Source organism: Alosa alosa, chromosome 14 (assembly GCF_017589495.1).
Source record: "Alosa alosa isolate M-15738 ecotype Scorff River chromosome 14, AALO_Geno_1.1, whole genome shotgun sequence".
Classification (NCBI taxonomy): domain Eukaryota; kingdom Metazoa; phylum Chordata; class Actinopteri; order Clupeiformes; family Clupeidae; genus Alosa; species Alosa alosa.
In genome coordinates this window covers 9,353,860-9,356,359 of record NC_063202.1, presented here as the reverse complement: position 1 = coordinate 9,356,359, position 2,500 = coordinate 9,353,860, and positions in this window count along the sequence as shown.

Genomic DNA, 2,500 nt, shown 5'->3' with positions numbered 1-2,500 from the left:
TATGCCTTGACTCATTTATAAAACATGTCAAACCACATGGAGAGCACATCTGCTGAATCAGAAACATTTAGTCTGAGTCACACTGAATGATGAGTCACAGTGGATGATGATGAGGAATGTTCAAATATTTCAAAAATGGATCATGTGACTCACTTGCGCACACACACACACACACACGTCTCTCTCTGTTTGTAGGTGTGTGTGTGTGTGTGTGTGTGTGTGCATGTCTCTTTCTGTGTTTGTAGGTGTGTGTGTGTGTGTGTGCATGTGTCTGTGTGTGTGTGTGTGTGTGTGTGTGTGTGTGTGTGTGTGTGTGTGTGTGTGTGTGTGTGTGTGTGTGTGTGCATGTCTCTCTCTGTGTTTGTAGGTGTGTGTGTGTGCATGTGTCTGTGTGTGTGTGTGTGTGTATGACTGAACGCTGATGGATGTCTGGCCAGCGCCAGGCGAGCTCTTAGGTGTGAGTTCAGAGGGCGCCAGCCTCCCTCGTTTTCCACTTGTGCTGTTCCCACTTCACTTCAGCGCGAGGAGGAAATGTCTGTTCACCTTGGTCAGGCCGTGAGGAACTTCAACTCAGAGTGCACTCTCAGATTGAAAAAAAAAACAAGACACGTCCTTGGCCCTATCAAGCAGGAGACGAAAGAGAGGGAGGGAGAGAAGTGAGAAAGAGAGAGAGAGAGAGAGAGAGAGAGAGAGGGAGGGAGAGAAGTGAGAAAGAGAGAGAGAGAGAGAGAGAGAGAGGAGAGAGAGGAGAGAGTCAGTCTGTCTGTGCTCCTCATAGCCTCACACAGAGAGACTACTGTACAGCCATTTTTCCAAACCCACACTCGTGTACAGAGGACTCTATTTGTGACCACTTACATTCCTCTCCCAGCCAGAGACAAAGAGAGGCCCTACCTGCGATGCTTTTACAGCCAAATAAATAATCATACAAACACAAACACACAAACAAACACACCATCCAAATACAAGAACACACACACACACACAAACATATAGGAGAGACAAAAAAACAGAACAAGCCCCCAAATCAGGCTGCTCATAAAAGGAGAGAAAGGGGGGATAATGTGAAAGGAATGTGGCGTTGTGCGGCCCTAACGGGTCCCGGGAGAGCAGAGCCAACGGAGCCTTCTGGCCCTAGCAACGGCAGGCTTACAAATCAGCTTCCAGCCCCCTCTCGCTCTCTTCCTGTGCCGACCTACTGGAGTCGGCTGTTGTTGTTGGCCGCCTGCCCCCTTCGGAAGAAGCTCGCGTTCCCTCTCCACACACACACACACACACGCACACACATACACACACACTTGCGCACACACACAAATGCACACACACATACTCCCTTCCCTCCCTTGTAGCGAACTGGTGGGGAAATGCTGATGACATGACATCTTCTGAGAAGTCCCTGGAAAAAGTGATCGGACCTGTGTGACCTTGCCCCCCCTCCCAAAACCCCCCGTCATAAACACACACATAGGTCCCCTCTTCACATTCCATCACCCACCCACCCCTCTCCTTGTCCTTCTCCAATGTGAGCCTCCCAAGTTCTGTCCTTACTCCCAACACTGACCTGCCCTGCTACCCAGGAGCTTCTCTCAGGGCAGGCAGGCCACAGTCACATGCCATTAGTTTACTGGATATGGAGGAATATCTGTATATATTAGTTATGTGTGTGTGTGTGTGTGTGTGTGTGTGTGTGTGTAGGTGTGAAAGTGAGAAAAGAGAGATGTGGGGGTCAGTGTTTACATTAGATAAGAGTCCACTGATAATGACGAGTGTATTTACAGATGAAAAAGAAAATCTCTTTCTGTAATATATACCTCCACTGACACTGGTGAGCTAAAGGTTGAGTATACATGTTCAGCGTCTCACAAAAAGCACCTCCCTTGACTTTGCCCATCTGTAAGATGAGCCTGTGTGAGCGCATGTACAGTAATGCCTCATTCTGTCCACCCAAAGACCACATCAGTCCACCCCTGCATCTCCGAAAGCTCACATCGGCCCTTCCATCATTTTCCACCCACACAATACTCACCTACTTCTTCAATGACAGGCACGTCCAGACACACGATTTCCAGCCTTTTCCAAGTTTGGTGTACATGTGTCTATGTATGTATGTAGGTGTGTGTTTATGTATCTCTGTCAAATCTGCTTGTGTGTGTTTGGGTGTCTGTGGTGTATGCCAGAGGACAGATGTACACGTGTGTGTGTGTGTGTGTGTGTGTTTCCTTACCCGTGTCCATGTACTGTAAATGGATGAGAATAAGTGTCAGATTGATATCTATGCATGTCTTTTGTGCGAGTGTGTGTGTTTGTGTGTGCTTACATCTGCATGTGTGTGTGAGTGTGTGTGTGTGTGTGTGTGTGTGTGTGTGTGTGTGTGTGTGTGTGTGTGTGCTTACATTTGCAAGTGTGTGTGTGTATGTGTATGTGTGTGTGTGTGTGAGAGTGTGTGTGTGTGCGTGCATGAAAGTGTGTTGAAGTGGGGTTTCCTGTCTGGCTGAAGAGT